The sequence below is a fragment of the Ochotona curzoniae genome, unplaced genomic scaffold (genome assembly GCF_017591425.1).
Source record: "Ochotona curzoniae isolate NIBS_2020 unplaced genomic scaffold, NIBS_Ocur_1.0 scaffold_3223, whole genome shotgun sequence".
In the NCBI taxonomy this organism is placed as follows: domain Eukaryota; kingdom Metazoa; phylum Chordata; class Mammalia; order Lagomorpha; family Ochotonidae; genus Ochotona; species Ochotona curzoniae.
In genome coordinates this window covers 9,516,004-9,533,899 of record NW_024467108.1, presented here as the reverse complement: position 1 = coordinate 9,533,899, position 17,896 = coordinate 9,516,004, and positions in this window count along the sequence as shown.

The following is a 17,896-nucleotide window of genomic DNA, read 5'->3' as shown; positions in this document are numbered from 1 at the left end:
CTAGCCAAACCACAGCAAAATGCTGGTCTTTTTCCTCTGCTTCTGATCCATCCTGGGAGGCAGCAAATCATGGCTCACATGTTTGGGTTCTTGCCATTCGTGCGGAAGATCAGACAGAGGCCAGGTTTCTGCCTGGCTTACTGCTGTTGCTGCAGGTATTTCAGATATGAGCCTGTGAATGGCAGATCTCTCTCTCTCTCTCTCTCTCTCTCTCTCTCTCTCTCTCTTTCGTCTTTCAAGTAAATAAAAGCAAACATGTTAAAATGAAAAACTCATTGTGATGTATTCTGAATGTATTTAATTACAATGTATTATGCACCTTAAAATTTCTGAGGGTAGATTTTAGATGTTCTTATCACAGGTAAGGTAATAGAGGTAATAGATATATTAATTAGTTTGATTTACAGATGTACAAAATACATTGTATGTGAAACCAATAAATTGTATACCAGAAGTATGTTCATTTTTGCTAATTCAATAATAGATGCAATTTCTTTAAATAATAAATGAATAAATAAATATCTGCATGAATTTTGAGACCCAGTATCTATTAACACCATAGCATTGTCTAATAAGCAAAAACATATTAAACAACAACAAAAATAATAAAAAAAAAAACGTGGCCTCTAATGTGGTGAGTAATTTCATAGTGTTCAATAGTGTAATGGAGGAGCAGTATTTCACTATGATTTTTGCTGATGGGATTGATGAAGAAGAAAGAGAAAGAAGACAAGTTTAGCAAGCAATTAAACTCAACATGGGAAACCAAATGAAACTATTATGTATTTGATTTTTAAAAAGCTTTTTTGTTTTTTATAATATTAGATACACAGAAAGGAGGAGAAACAGAGAGGAAGATCTTCTATCCACTGATTCACTCCTCAAGTGACTGCAATTGCTGGAGCTAAGCCAGTCCGAAGCCAGGAGCCCTTTCCAGGTCTCCCATGAGGGTGCAGGGTCCCAAGGGTTTCTGCTGTCGTTGACTGCTTTCCCATGTCACAAGCAGGAAGCTGGATGGGAAGTGGGGCTGCTGGGATTAGAACCGGCGCCGCCCATGGGATTCTGGTGCGTACAAAGCAAGGGCCTTAGCTGCTAGCCTACTGTGCTGGACCCCTGTGTTTTTGATTTAAAAAAAAAAAAAAAATATATATATATATATATACACACACACACACAACACACACACACACATGCACACACACTTTGGTAAGATTCAAAATGTATTTGACCCAAAGGCCAGCCAAAGTAGCCAAACTAATGCTACCATTTGTTTTAAATTACTTCTGTGGCTTCATTTAAATGATAAAGGGTCAATATAATAGTTGAAATATTTTCACTCTGTTTTACAGATACATGTGCCAAAGACATCTGCTTCTAAAATCTGTATTCTAAGGACATTGATTAAATGAAACATTCAAAAGCAGGACATTCAGAAGTGAAAGCTGTCAAGTAGGATTAAAAGAAAAATGGTTCACCTGTGGACTGAATGTTAATGTCTTTCCCCTTCCAAACTCACCTGTTGAAATCAACCGTAGGGCCCAGCGCAGTGGCACAAGTGGTTAAGGTCCTCGCCTTGCACACCTGGGATCCATATGGGCGCCGGTTCTAATCCCGGCAGCCCTGCTTCCCATCCAGCTCCCTGCCTGTGGCTCGGGAAAGCAGTTGAGGACGGCCCAAAGCTTTGGGACCCTGCACCCGCATGGGAGACCTGGAACAAGCTCCTTGCTTCAGATCTGTATAGCATCGGGCCGTTGTGGTCACTTGGGGAGTGAATCATGGGACGGAAGATCTTCCTCTCTGTCTCTCCTCTCTGTATATCCGCCTTTCCAATAAAAAAAATAATAAAAATAAATCTTTAGAAATCAACTGTAGCTTCCATTGGGATAGAATTAGGAGTTTGGATCTCTGAGAGGTGATTGGGCTATGATGGTGGAGCCCTCATAACCAGAATTAGCGTCCTAATAAAAAGGATCTTGCATAGCTCTTTTGCTGCTGGTGATTGTGGACATAGTGAGAAGAAGGCTACATATGAATCAGGAGGCAGTTCCAACAGGCACCAGATTTGCAGGCTTGATGTTGAAGTTTTCTACCTCTAGAGCAAGAGGGGATATAACTAAAGCCACTCAGTTTATGGTATTTTGCGCCAGTATCCTCAAGCATAAATATACATTTTAAACACACCCGTAGCATATTATGGCTTTCAGATCTGCATTAGGCATGCATTGTGTTCATTCTGATATCTCCTTATAACCTGTAACTTCTTGAGCAGTTTGACAATTCAAAATCTTAGTTTGCTGAACTTTATGGGAGGTAAGAAGTCATACACTTCCTTGATTACTTTGAAGAATAAATAATATGGCACATATAAAATATTTGAATTATGCCCATACATAATGTAGATTTTGTAAATATTAGCCAGTGCCTTTGAGATCTGTTAGTTCTGACTGTACAATCTGTTCTCTTCATATTTTAGTTGTGATATACCGTGTCCTCCCTTCTTGGAAACTGCTTTTCTAACCCTGTAATCATACAATTCTGATGGAGATCTCAACTATATTACCCATCCTCCAGGCTACAGGGTTCGAAATGCAACCTATACCTAGATAGTCCTAATATTGCATCATCATGGCCTGGATAGCCTGCAAAGCCCAGTGTACCTGGATGACTAATTAGAATTCTTTCTCAGTGTCAAACTATGTCAGGCTACAGGGAGATTTCCCTCCATTCAACACTCTCCTGATAAGATGTCAGAACTCTGAGGGTCTTGTCTGTAGAACCTAGGGGTGCTTGGGAAGTGAAACAGGTTCCAAGCAGAAGTGAAGATGAGCAACAGAGGCAGTAGCATGGTCAGAAAATGCCCCTGCAATCCCTTAGAGACCCAACACTGTCATGACTACTGTAACCTCTCCTTAATTTGTGGAAACATCTCTAATCCTGTAAAGGAATGTTTTCTCTTGAAATCAAAAGAGCTTTAACTAAGACTGTTACTGCTGCCACTTATGATGATTGGTGAATGGGCACTGAGAGATGCTCTTGGAAACTGGCAAGCTCTCAGTTAATGTTTTGGAGTGAATTAAGTGAGTAAATCTTCCAACTTGGTGGAACTAAAGAGGTTATCTGAATTGCAATATGATTACAAACAATGCAATGAAATAATAATCCAGAATTGAATGAAATATGACAACAAAATATATCAAAAGAGATAATATAAAAGAAATAGCCAGTCTTTAAAAAGGCCACCTTTACTACTTGTCACCTGAGTAGCCTTGAAAACTATCCTTAATTTTTGTTATATCAAATTGTCCCTGCAAAGTAATGATAATAGATATTCTCCTTTGATACTCTCTGAGGTAATAAAATAAGCACTTACAATTCTTTTACTTTCTCTAATTGTTAAGACTCTGGATTCTTTGGATATACAGTAGTTCTTTCTATTCCATAACTTTTTTGCATGAGACACATCATACTAATGTTACAAAATGATATTATGAAGATGATAAAGTTAATTTAAAAGACCACATCCTAGGTCCTAATGCTACATTTGCTGCTTTTCATAAATCCTTAGAAATAATTCAATTTGACATGACATATTTTAATGTTTCTGGTAGATAATTTCTTCATGAACAGATTATTGTTTAAGGGTCTGTAAACCCTCTTCTTGAAACACAAAGTAAATATCTTGCCACACTTTACTTGTTCACTGGCCACACTGCTTATGCTGTTAATGACTCACTGCTCCCATGGGCCATTTATGTATTCAGCTTTTAAAGATATGCCATAGACAGCAGTTTTGTTTGAGTATTTTTATATTTCTCAGTGAAAACGTGTGACTAGCCAGTAATCAAAATAGTAAGGCTTGAATCAGAGAATCATTGCAGCCTTTAGCTTCTTGGAGTGTTTATCTTTCCTGATAATCAGGGGTATTATTTCCCAAAGACAGCCGCATGCTTCAAAGACATATTAGAAACTGTCTTTAACAATCATTTTCCATTACCAAGGGAGTTTGGTATAATGGAATGTGTAGTCACTTTCAATTTGTGTCAAATTTTCTGATGCATTTGTACCACCAACATTTTATCAACTTGTCACAGGAACAAATGAAGTTGCAAATTGCATTGACTTTTTTCCATGAAATCTTTGAAACTGTTTATTTTTTAACATGACTTCCCTGCTCTCCTTTTTCATTTCTATAGTGTAAATGCTTACTTTCCAACTTTTAGAATTTTTGTCATTTAGTGAGCATGCTAGTCAGGCAGAACAATTTCCTTGAACATTTTGAGGGAAAGGATACAAGCTTATGTAGGTTATATTAAAGCTGAATGCAGATTGAAGCAATAAATATGAAGCAATTTGATCAACTACCTATAGGCAAGGGTTGAGAATTTCTGACACTCCAGGAAAGCCATTATGCTCCTGTTATGTGCAATAGCCCAGTTGACCTAAAAGGTTACAAGTGATGTATGTTTTCATTATCTCCTATGGGCTTGATGCTTCCATAGACCCCAGATGGCTTATTCCAGCTGCAGTTCTCCTCATTTGCACGATGGCAGAGTCTGTCAAATCAAGCCAATATGTTTGTAAGGGTCGGTTTGCTTTGGAAAGTATTTCTGCTGTAATATTCTTCTGTCTGAATTTCTGCGAGGAGGTACCACCTGGGGAGTAAGTGAAAGCTCCTCAAAAACACATTTTTATTTCCTGCATATCAGCTGTCACAATGCAAGCAATAATGGTCACACTGCAGCATCAATATTAGTTATCATTCAGTGGACATATATTGTGTGACAGGCATGCCTTGCATGCAGTATTAAATGGTGTCTTATTTATAATGTCGTAACAAGTGAAATATTACAATTTCTGCATCATAAATTTAAAATATGCAAACAAGATGGCTGTAAGTATTAAATAACCTATCCAAAACTTGATTTTTGTAAGTGTTTTGTGGCAATATTTATACCCAGGTCTGCCTGACTCCAGCTTCTAACAGTTGCAAAACACAGTCCAACATGGAGAGACTCAAAATCCTGGTGACAGAGAAAAAGTACATGTAATGAATGAATATATTTTATAATAGTGTTTTTCATGAAAATACTTATCTTAAGGACAAGGTATGTAACGGGTAGTTAAGTGTTATTTGAGTCTATTTTTAGAGAAAATCATTAAATCCATGAAGGAGAGGCAGAACATCCACAGTAAAGTGGTAATTCGTTGTGAGACCTTTTAACCAAAGGCTCAGACTGAGCTTTGAAAGAACACAGTGTGCTTGGAGGACAACAAAATGAAAAGCATTGCAAAAGGAAAGAAACACTCCTGTCTAAACCTGTCCCTAGAATCAGAGGAGTAAGTCAGGAAACAGAAGGACCCAGCTGCTGCTATCAGAGAACAAGGGGATCCAAGCCTTGAAGCAAACAGGAAAGGACTTCTATTCTTGTTTTTAATTTCAAGATAAAATACTGTAGTGAATCCATAAGTCACACTTATTTTTAAGTTAAAACGAAGATTAATACTGGCCTTGCTTATGGCCTGAGGGTATTTTACAACTGACACAAGCATTATACCAATGAAAGTAATGACATAAGGATGTATAATTTGACAGTTCTGGCTATCACTACCTCAATCACTGTCATAAATGTTTATCCTAAAAGGAAATGAATTAAAATGCACAAAACTATATTCATTTTGATATTATTTGTTGCTTCTTAACATTTCTTTTTCTTATTATTCTGTAATGAAAATGAGGCAGATGACTTCCAGTAACCTTGCCATGTTATTTCTGAAAAGCCTTTTCAATGTATGACATAGTGATATCTGTTTTTCAGAATTTTCCAATTAATAACTAGTTGGATTGTCTTTACCAACAATCCCCCAAATAAACTTGTTCTTCTTTTACAAAAAAAAACAAGCATTCGTTTATTAATTATGACTTCCAGAGGTCTAAGACAATGGAATTTTGTCTCATCTTTTGGTCTTAGAATGGTAAGCACTCATTTTAGAAAAAGGATTGCCCTTTTATTGCATAGGCAATCATTTGCTTTGTCTAATTCCTATTGGCCTTAGCAAACTGAAGCCATTGGGATGCTTTAGAAGTGCAAGTAAAGATGTTCTAAATCCTACAGGAATTCATGAGGCAGGGTAATGCTGCAAGAAGACCTCTAAGTAGGCACACACACCTGGCCAGAAGAGGACATTTCTGGGGTGTATCTGGGTTTACAAAGTGTCTATACTATGTAATACTGATTCATTTCTTTTTCAAGTTGTACAAAATAAATACATCCCCCTCTTATTTTTAAAGCACTTTTGCTAAGATAGAACTGATAAATGGTAAGCTGCCTAAAGTGTATGGGATCTGATCATTTTGATGTGCATATATGCTCCTGATGCCACCAACACATTGCTATTTAGATCTCAAATAGCAATGCCCATCATAAAAATAGGTATCTGATCAGCTTCAAATTAATATGCATTTTTTCATTTCTTTGAGATTGGAATTATAGAGAAAGTGGGTAGGAGAGACACAGAGACACTTTTCCTCCCCAGCTGGCTGCAACAATTGGACAGAGTCAGGTCAAATTCAGGAGGGAGGAGCTTCATCCGGGTCTCCTGTGTAGTTGACAAGAACCCTCAAGATTTGGGACATCTTCTGTTGCTTTTCTAAGGCCACTAGAAGGGTGCTGAAACAGAAGCGCAACAACCAGGACTCAGATCTGTACCAAAATGGGATGCTGGCATCACAAGTGGTGGTTTTACCTACCATGGCAAAATGTTGGCCCTATGCTTTTATGTTTCCAATGAGAGACCGATCTCCTACCATTTCTAATAACATGTTCTCTGACATTCTCTTTTAATGTAGTCTTTGGAGAATGACTCTCAAAGAATTTGCAATGTCTCTGAATTAACACTTAACAAAACTTTGAATCATGCCTGTAGTTTCATTAAGAGAGCAATTCTACAAGTCACTGAAAGTTTGTTTTATATTCCTTCTGAGAAATTCCTATATTTATTTAATATTCAGAGATGATCCACTGCTTTTAAAAAAAAGATTAGGACAATAACTTCTGCAAGATACTATGCAAGTTTAGCATCATCCTAGATGAAGTTTTAAAAAACTAAACTATGGATGACTATTCCTCATCACCCGATTCTTCATATTGATCTGTCATGGTCCTATAGCCATAGGGAATTAAGGGAAAATAAACAAATATGTTTTATAGTCTTACACTATTTTAAAAATGAAAAGTTCCATGCATAACATAGTTTGTTCACAAAATTTTAGCATATGGCTTACAAAATTGAGATGCAAGGTTTATGTAAACAAGTGGATATTTAAATTGGATTTGCTTCATGGTAGTTCTCATGTTTGATATGAATTCAGCCTGAGATACAGACATTTGATAAAACAACATTCGTATTGTTTGCTGCATGATGAGATACAAAAGAAAAGTTGAGAGTAGGAAAAAAAAATCAATGGTGCAATGTAGAAAAATAGTAATTGTTAGGGTAACTGTATCCTATAGTGTCAGGGTATGGTAGGAGGAACAGAGAAATCAAATTTAAATTTATCAGGCATTTATCCCAAGCCAGTTTTATGCTGGGTACTTTGGATGAATTCATTTGGTTTCAGTAACAGAAATTGGGGTGACGCTATTCTCACTGATGAAAATACTGTCATGAGAAGGAAGAGCATTGCAAGCAATAGCAGGGGCTGATGGAGAAGGCTCTAAAGGAAAAAGTTATAGAGGTTCAACCCTTTTAAAGGGTTTCAAAATAAGACAAAAGGAGATGAAATTCTAACTAGCTTTTTCTTAGCCCTATTGTCTGTGGTGTTGATCTCACCACAGCTAAAGTAACAAATTATCATTTGTTAATTCTATTATGAGTCACAATCTGGATTTTTTTTAATCATGTAAAAATAAGCAAGAGGTACAAGGGCACAAGAAAGTGTTATATCATGTCTGTTCTTCTAATATCTGAACCAATAGTGTAAATTAATGTGAACACTTTTTTTAAAGTATAAACTTATATTTTCTAGTAGCACTTGTATAAAAAGAGAAATAGTTGAACTTAATTTTAGTAATACTTTCACTTATCTCCTAAAATATATTCACAATAGTATTTCAACATATAAGCAATACAACAGTTGTTAGTGAACATTCTTTTCTCAGCTGTAACTTTCACAACCTGATATGTGTCTTACACCACAGCATGTCTGGGGTAGACACATGTCAATCTCTGTGACCACAGAGGCACTAGCAGCTAGCATGTGATATAACACAACATGAAGAGTTCTAGTTGAACAAAGTCATTAACAATCTCACAATAAATGCCAACAATAGCGTTGCCACCATGCAGCTCACCTCCTCCTGACTTACTGCTTCAGAGATAATACCTAGGCTTCAAAAAGTCAGATGCTTCTAAGACTCCTTGGCAACTAAGTAGCTGTTTGTCCACGAAGAGGTTACTTGACATGTTTGAAACTCAGTTTTCTCATTAATAAAATTGGAGAATGGTGCTTAGCCCACAAGTTAGCGATGAGTTATATATAAATTTCCTGGCACATAAATCTGACTACATAAGTGTATGTTCCTAAAGTTAAAATTGAATCTCATTTTCTTGTATGCAGATATGAATAGAAACTCGAACTAGAATTCTTGCAAATCTTACTACTCCGTGTATTTCCCACACCCCCACACACTTTCAGGATCAGTCTTCACCTTGGTTAATAGCATGGGCCTTTAGTGATAGCACATCATCCAGCCTGCTCCATCCTGCTGTTCCCTGGCTCTCTCTGGTGGCTGTCTGTGGCCATGGTGCCATTAACATTTGCTGTTCCATCAATCCAGCATGATTCCCTGCATTTTGGTGCTGCACATTCAATTATAACGAATCTGGGTTAGCCAGTCACTCTCTGTGAACCCACAGAAACTGTTATAGGTCTCACATGTGTTGATGCATTTATTATGTTTTCTGAAACATGGCTGTTTGCTGGGAAATGACCTCTGTTGGCTAATTGGAATAATTTATAACCTTTTAAAAATCCCATTAGTCCACTTACAGATGAATTCAGCTCTCTGTAACACTGAGTTCTTAAAAATGAAAAGAGGGCTGATACACTGTCATCTACAACAGAAGAAGAAATGTCACCCACTGTGGCTGCCCTGGATAAAAAGATTTTGCAAATCCACACACTTTCCTGTTTGTTCCTGATAGTAGGCTAGCTGCATGAATGTCCTTGCTTCTACCTAAGAAGGATGGAGGGCTTTGGCTGGTTTTCAGGCTTCTCTTTGCCAGGGTATGTGTAATGCTTCCCAAAGAAACAGTTCAGATAAAAGCTCTCAATTGTATGCACAGTATCTCTTCCCATGTCTACACATTAGAGAGGAGCCAGCTTCTTGCTGCCTCTCTTTCCAAAGCTGTTACCTCTCGATCGGTATGTTGCTCTGAAAGGGCTTATTCTACAGTCAAAGCCCAGCCATAGGTGGGGTGGAGAATTTTAAGTAGAACTGCCTCCAAAAAAATTCCCTTTCTTTAGAGGAAAAAAGCCATGCTATAAACGAATCAGAAAAATTATTCTCCTCGGGTAGTATTGACTGATGTAAAATACTTACTTTGGTTGCTAACTGTCTTAAGGAAAAGAAGACCATAATTTGCACTTTGGCTTTCATTTTCCAAAGGGAATTCCAAATTCAGAGGAAGATTTTTTTTCTTACAGTATATAAGTCTTAAAAGTTAGTTAATAGCAAACCAATATTTAAGAGCTAACACCCAAAAAGGCTGTTAATCATATCTTGTACTATGGATTTTAATATCTAACTTAGAAAGCATGGTATTCTTTTATTTTATAAACAGAATCTTTAACAAATGTGCTTAGGGTTATACAATCAGTACTATTTTAGTATGTTTAAATTGTGGCAGAAATAAAAAGAAATAGTACAAGTCTGTAAATGCTCATTTAAAATTCATTAAATTATTCTATTTTTAAAACTGTATTTCAGTGTTAAGTTGTGATTCAAACTACTAACAATCTAATATATCTCTGACATGCTAAGGTCTTGAAAATTTAAATGATTTTTAAATGAGAACACAGTTTTTGGTTGTGCCAAAGATGTCATTTTAATAAACCTAACATACCCATGGAAACAATTATTCTTCAATAATTAATTAATGAACAATCAACATGGCTAAGTGCAGTTTTGTAGATCTTCAAAAGACTTAACATTGCTAAGTATAAGTTGTATTTAATTCTTTGGTTAGAAAATATGAGCTGTTTTAAATATAAGTACTTTTTTTTTACTATAAATGCCATTTTATTTTGTTTTTGTTTTTGTTTTCTAAAAGAGATGGAATTTTTGTGCTGATAAGAATCATTGGATACCAGTCCCTGATTATCTACTCCTGCTGTACCACTTACTGGCTACTGTACCTTTGTAAATTCCTTTCATATCTTTGATCTTCATTATCTTCTGGGGGAAACAGAAAGAAGAAACTTTTTTCTTCCTTATTTCCTGATAGTGTTCTGAAAAGCAAATATAATATGCATACATTGAAACACAAGGCTCCTTATCCCTTCTTTCTTCAATGAGTACATGATTCAGTGTGGCCCAGTGATTGGAACAAGGCTCCACTTAACTCACTGGTCCATGGTGAGAATCCAACCTGGAGAAAAATAGGCTGTAATCCCCTGGAGTTGATGCATGTGGTCACTTAAAGAGCATGTCTGGAGTGCAACAACATTGCAAAAGTTTTTTTCCCTTTCTAATTTTTGAAGCAAAATCAGAAATATCAAAACTAGTGACCAGCCACAAGGGATATAACCTTATTTCCAAGGACTTTTCTACCACCAAGTACTAGCTTTATAGCTGTCAGCTCAATGTATCACTTCTTTCCAGTCTATCCAACACTTAATAGTATTTTGTACTAGCATATGCCAAAATTATTATACCCTTTGCATTTGGGGGCCGAAAATGTTTAAGTCAAGGAGATGTAATCAAGGATTCAAGCTGTTGTTTTGTATATATGCCACAGGTGATTGTGATGATTGTTGGTGGACAAACTGATAAGTGAACAAATAAGCAGCTAGCACTAACAGTAACAACGATAATTACCATATCATGCCCCATAGCAGTCTCCTGTTTCTCTCACTGCGTTTTTTGAACATTCTAGCACATTCAATGATGGTTACAATCCCAGTCCACCATCCACTTACATTCTCAAACTTTGTGCTTTGGAACAACTATAAAATATCCTTATGTTGTCAAATGTCCTCTAGTGATTACAACTGTCCTTGATTGAGAACCACTGAAATGACATACAAAAAGACTCATCTTGTTATCTTGCTCAATTAAAAGGGGTATCTAGCATTGTCTACGGTGATGTTGATATTAGTCCAGAAAGATAGTACTGGTGATGTGTGAGTTACATATAAAAAAAAAAAATCTTTGGTAAAGTGTTTAAGATGCTGTCTTCTGCACCACAGCACCTGAATTTGAATTCTAGTACCATCATTTTCTAGAAGTAGCATTTAATCTAATTCAGTTTACTCTCCATGATTTTTCCCTTAAAATGAAGATCTCAGGGCCCAGCATGGTGGCCTAGAGGCTAAAGTCCTCGACTTACATTCACCTGGGTCCCATATGGGCACCTTTTCTAAGCCCCGCAGCCCTGTTTCCCACCCACCTCCCTGAATATGGCCTGGGAAGGCAGTCAAGCAGAATGGCCTTGCACCTGCGTGGGACACCCGGAAGAGGATCCTGACTCCTGGCTTCAGATCGGTTCAGCTCCATCCTTTGCAGCTGAGTGGGGAGTGAATCGATGGTCAGAAGATCTTTCTGTCTCTCCTCTCTGTATATCTGCCTTTCCAATAAAAGTAAATACATCTTTAAAAAAAATGAAGGTCTCAAAAAAGAAATCTTTTTTGTTAAGATGGTGAAGTATAAATGTGTTGCAAAAAGAATATGGTTTACACTTTCCCATGAATTCATGGAAAAAGGAATTTTTTTTTTTTTGGCTTCCTAAGTCTGAAGCCAAATCAGCTACAACTTTTGTTCTGCTATCCCACGGTAAAGCAGTTACAGTTTAGTTTCTAGCAGAAAGTAAGTTAGATGGTTCAGCTGAGATGCTGTTGAGAATTAGACCTGGGTCAGTCTTCATTTCAAGGATAATTTAGCAGATAAGATGTGCTCTTGATTTTAACCAATACAATTAGTTCTCAGAATACTGAGTACTTATGAGCAGAACAAAACCCTCTCTAAAATGTGGTTCAGCAACACAAAGGCTACAAGAAGGAATTTTGTGAAATCTTAAAATGGAGAGACTGAAGCTCTTATTACCTGAACTTCAAGACATATATTTAATCATTTCATCTCTAAATTGTCAGAAACTTGCAATGTTAACCACAACAACATTAATAAACTTAATAAATCTTGTTATTTAAACATAGTCATTTGCTCACTTGGCCTCCTGATCATAAAATTCTGTATGCTATGATTAGCTTTTCCATCTATCTAATCTTAAAGCTTTTTGTCTCAATGTGAATCTAAAAATATAAATTGGACTGTCTGACTAGTTAATTTTCAATTTGTACCACATACTCATACATTTCGTGTTGATGATCACCATATTATATTGCCTCTCCTAAAACATAATTCCTAAGATGTACCATTGTGGTGTTAGAATGAAGAGCATATAAGTTCATTGTTGCTTGATAAGGCTTTAGATAACATGTAACGCCTGTACACGTTCAAGGGGTAGACAGATATTTTAGTACATGAATACAGCACAAACTGAATCAAACATTGCCTGTTTCCTTTTCCTTATCTTTTCCTTTTGATTGGAGACTGCCTGCCCCTCTCTTCTAATTCCTTATCCTGTGTAATATATGCGTTATTGTGAACTGTACCTGTGCCAATCTGAAGAGGACTTCTTTAACTTTATGAAAAACAATGACATGATAGTGCAAAAAGACTGTACCAATCTTTTCCAGGAACCATTCCTTATTTCCTAGGCTATCTACTGGGTAGATGGACATAGATCAAAATCTTTTATATTTACAGACTGGTTGGGCAGGTCACAGATTTGATAACTAAGCACTGGCATTAATGGAATGGAGAATGTGAACAGTTGGAGATGTCAAAAATAGAAAAATGCAAGTGGTAATGTATTGGCATAAGTCATATAATATGATATATATATATATGTATCATATATATATAACTAAGAAAAATCAGGGAATTTTGAAAATAGGAATTGGTTTTTCTGGTCTTGTTTCCTCTTATGTCCTGATTCATTCCATGAATGAAGAATGTGGATAAATATAAATTTTTCATTTCATTTGAATATTCTGTCTCTGCATGCTGGCTGTGTGGCCTTAAGAAAATTGTTGTATTTTTTAACCAGTTTCCTCACCTATAAAAGGGTTATCTTTTCCCTCTTTAACATACTGTTCCATAGTGCTGTTGTAAAGATTAAATGCACGCTGGACCCAGCATGATGATTCAGCGGCTAAATTCTCGCCTTGCCCCTGCAGGGATCCCATATGTGTGCCGGTTGTGTCCAGGCTGCTTTACTTCCCATCCATCTCAGCTCCAGCAGTTGTGACCACTTGGCACTTGGGGAATTAACCAGAGGAGGGAAGATTTTTTCTCTCTGTGAAATCTGCCTTTCCAATATAAATCTTAACGGAATTAACCAATAAATAATTGCAAGTCAGGAAGGAATCGTGAGCATGGTAGAGTCAGCAGCAGCAAAGCCCTTGCTGGAGCCAATTCCTGGAGCACCCTTCAGCCGTTTGCACCAGGGCTCCTGAGCTGTGGGACAGTGGGGATGGCATTGTTCCCATGACTCTGCTGTTTCTACTACCTAAGTCTTCCTGAACAGTTTTTAATAAGTATCTACAAAGATGAAGTTGCAAATTGTCAACAAGACCCATATGGAATTTCCCTTTATTAATCTAAGTGTAACTCCCAGGTCAGCAGGAATGCATAACTTAGAAATTGTTTAAACTTTCACATTCTCAGATCATGCTCCAGAATCTGCATTCTGCATAGGGATTCTCCCCTATGGGAGGTGCCACATTTTGGTTCTCATTTAAAATAGTTCCTACCTATAGATTTTCAATAATAATTTTCAAATAAATAGTTGTAACTTCTATGTTACCAATTTTTTCATTGTTATAAAATGGTAAAATAGCTCCATCCTTTCAGGTTACCTCATATTCAGTAGCATATGTGAAAGTAGAAAGAAAATACCTACCTCAGAGAAAGATGATTAAAGATTGATAGCATTTTAATAGCATTCTCTCTCCACTATACCTAGAATACATGCTTTTCCTAAAAGAGTTACAATATATGATGTTATTTTTTAATATGGGATGTTTGCTGACATCATTCCTTCTTAAAGTATTGTTCCCTAGATATGGGGATCTAGCTGATACACATTCTTAATCAAAATGTCTGTCCTGTTTGCTTCCTGTAAAGGTACCCTAGCTTTTGAAAAACTTCAACTTTGTTCTCTCAAAGCACTTCATTCATCCAAAAATAACCGGTACTTCCTTTGTTACGAAACTTTCATGTTCATTATACGGGTAGAAAATAGTGATGAATGCAGTAAAGAATTTCCTCCCTATTGCAATCATGAGTTCTCATGATTATGTAACCTATCAAGCTCTTCCATAACCTTCAAATTGCAGAAATTGCAGTGGTTTGGATGTATTTATCTGACAGTTGCAAATTAGGTAGATAAGAATGTTTGATCATATTAATCAATTGGTATTGTATCCCATTAACATGAATTCTCCTAACATATTATGAGTGTATTTAATTAAATGCATTCTTCAAGTATTTTTCTAAAGAAGCAATAAGACAATGCAAGTCATTTAGAGATAAAATTGCATAGCAATTAGGTAACACAGTAAGGATTGGATTCTGGAAGAACATTTGATCTTCAGTAGATTTCCTGTGTATTCCCTGAGCCACTTTCAGCTTCACTCCCATGGGAACAGCAATATGCATGCAGCTACTTCCTTTTGCTATTGTAGAACCAATTAACTTAATTTGTAGGAAACAACATTGTCTACCGCTCACACTGCACTAGATGAGATTCTGTTTAAATCTTCCTTGGTTTCACATGCAAGGTGCATACTAATTTGAATTTTAGTGGCAAGAACTGTCGTTTTCTTTTGCTTGTATGAAAAATAGTGAGTTCTTTTTTTTTGGAAACCTGAATTTTCTTTGGTAGACTTTGTAAAAACCTAATATTATCTGTGTGTCATGTAGAATGATGCCAAATTATTCTATTCGTTAAAGGAGCACTTAGTGAATGTTATAGTAATATAGTCTTATGGTAAGTATGTGGCACACACTGAGAAATGCACACTTAGAAGTTGTATATTCATGGATCACATATAAATGTATATATGACATTATAATCATTGGGATCTAAAATGTCCCTCTCTGTATATATGGAGAAAAGGTCCAAAATATAACATGACTCAAATTTGGGAATTAGATTGGATAATTTTTGAGGATGACCAATATATTTATGTTGAGGTTTTGAGCAGGAATAGCCTCAGGTTGAGAGTTGAGAAAAACTCAGAAGTTCTGAAGGACATTCTGAAAACCCAAAGGGGGTGTAACAGTTATCTCCAGGCAATGGAGAAACATGGTCGGAGTTCATACTCAGGGTGCTGCAACTGGCCAGCGTGCTGAAGATCAAAGGCCCACTGTTCTCGGTTAAACCAAGGTAGTGGGTGGGAAACTTCATAGAAATCATTGGATTTCTCCTTGATTTGTCTTCCTGACAAAGGCTGGGTTTCTGCATCCCTAGAAATTGTGTCTTGCATTATTGTGGAATACCAGGAAGAACAGGGAATGAAAAGCATGTATGGATTCTGATTTTGTCATTAATTAGCTGTGTTGTTCTAGCTATACCGCCTTGCAGAGTTTTAAATTTCCTATCTGCAAAACAGGAGAGGAATGCTGGAATAAATCACATTAGATCTCAGAATTGTCACTTTCTCTGATGTCTGAGACATAAACAACTCTCATTTTGTCTCTTAGAATATAATCCTGCCTAATCCCAGGTAAAATAAAACCCAATCTATAGTTAGAGAGGATTTTGAAGTATATTTTCACTTGGAAACAAAGTGCAAGAGGAAAAAAAAATATGTGCTGTTACTACAAGCTAAATGACTTTGGAATCTGGACAACTTTGAAACTTACTGCACTAATTTTTTAAGGCATTTAATTCTATTTAAAATTAAACACGTTGATACCTTTTTAGCATTCATAGAAGTGCGTGGCATACAGTAAAAATGCAATCATAATTACTTTCCTAATAGAAATGTTAAGACAAAAGTAAACTAAGTTTGATTTTCAAACTACTTAATACCCTGCAAGGAACATAGTATGCCATCAACAATGCTAGTTTCTTTGTCCCTTCACAATTTCTTCCCATCCTGGACACATCATTATTACCATTTGTCTGTGTTTTCTGGGATGCATCCTAGGGACTCCTGATCCATTTGTGTACCACAAGTGGCTGAGTTTCTGTAATGGCAAGATGAGTCAGTCTGAGCACTGCAGATGACGATCAACTTGAGGAGTGGGGAGAAGAGATCATTAGAGGAAGATAGGAATAGCAACTATACTTCGTAATCACATTTTTATTTAGGAATAAAAACCACTGCTCTCATCCATAAATGAGGAGGGCAGAGAAATGGATATTAAAGTATATGAAGTGGAGATGCTTCTTTTAATGACGTTCTAGTCAGTGCTCAACATTCTCATCCAGTGCACAAGTAAGTTTTATTGCAATGACCAGAGTCTTTGTTGCACATGAATGAAAGCTCAACACAAAGAAACCTTTTGGGTAAAAGGAAAAACAGATTACCTTAGGAACAATAGAAATATGTTTCAACAGTAGAATATAAAATGTTGCTGATGTTTAATGAATATAGACTACCGTTTAAGAGTATGAGAAAGGATGATATTGAAATGTGTTTATTTTCATATCTTCCAAAGGTTTGATTGATTGTGTCAGTATTTTTATTTTTGTTTTACTTAGGCTAAAGCAGGAATCCTGCCTAACTTATTACTAAGTATAAAATCTGAATAAAGCTGATTAATGTCCTGGAACCTCTGGTTTACAAAACAAAGAAACAAAATCATATTTGTAGACTCATGTTGAAGGCAAATAAGATGCTAACACTGTACCTAAGGCTTATGAGGTGATAAATCAGTCACACTCCCCTAATGATAAAACTTCTATGTTTGGACAACTCCATGTCACCCTTTATTCTTGGTGTCCCCATGTCTTAAGTGGTATTTTTAAAGACATTATTCCATAAATTAATTCAACTCTTCCTCTAAAACTGTTCAACAGAGACAACCAGCATTCAATAGAAACAAAATGTTCTTATTTTAAAAACCCTGGAGTTGAGGAAACTACAGATATCCTCCCAGTAATAAGCGAGTATCTGAGAGCCGATAAGGCAGTGACAAGCAACTTTTAACCTCACAAAATATCATTTGTTTTTCCTGTGTGCCTATAATTCAAACTGCTCATTGCTTCAGGAAACATGGAGGCCAGAACTCAGAATAAAAATGTTGAGATGTTCGTGCTCCTTTTTACATTGGAGCTCTTTACATTTCTTGTTATTCCTATTTACTGGTTTGACGATTCAATAACTCTCTTTGCTGCTTCTTGCTCAACACCTGGTCTTTGTTCCAGGAAAAGAAGCTTCTATAGTTAGATACCAATGACTTTTTCTGGTCCATTTGTTTTAATTCATCTGTTTTTCTTGTAGGGATACAGGGATACTCCCAGATCTTCCCAGCCTTCGCACATAAATAATGACATTTAACTTAATTGGAAATCATATTAGTGGGCCTGTATTAATCAGCTT